We start from the raw sequence: 233 nt of genomic DNA on the forward strand, positions 1-233 counted from the left end.
GCGGTCTTACCTGCTAGTGCATTCCTGCTGCTCTGAGTATTCTGATTCCGTGTATGACTCGATCCTGGCTGACGTTCTCCTCTGGTTCCTGCTCCTAGCTTGCTACTGACAATGCTGATCACTGTGTTCCTGACCTTGCTTGAACGACTACCCACTCCGGCTCCTGACCTGGCTTGTACGACTACCCACTCCGGCTCCTGACCTGGCTTTGACGAATAACCCCTGCGGGTCCT

Source organism: Nanorana parkeri, unplaced genomic scaffold (genome assembly GCF_000935625.1).
Source record: "Nanorana parkeri isolate BGI_ZX_2015 unplaced genomic scaffold, ASM93562v1 scaffold766, whole genome shotgun sequence".
In the NCBI taxonomy this organism is placed as follows: domain Eukaryota; kingdom Metazoa; phylum Chordata; class Amphibia; order Anura; family Dicroglossidae; genus Nanorana; species Nanorana parkeri.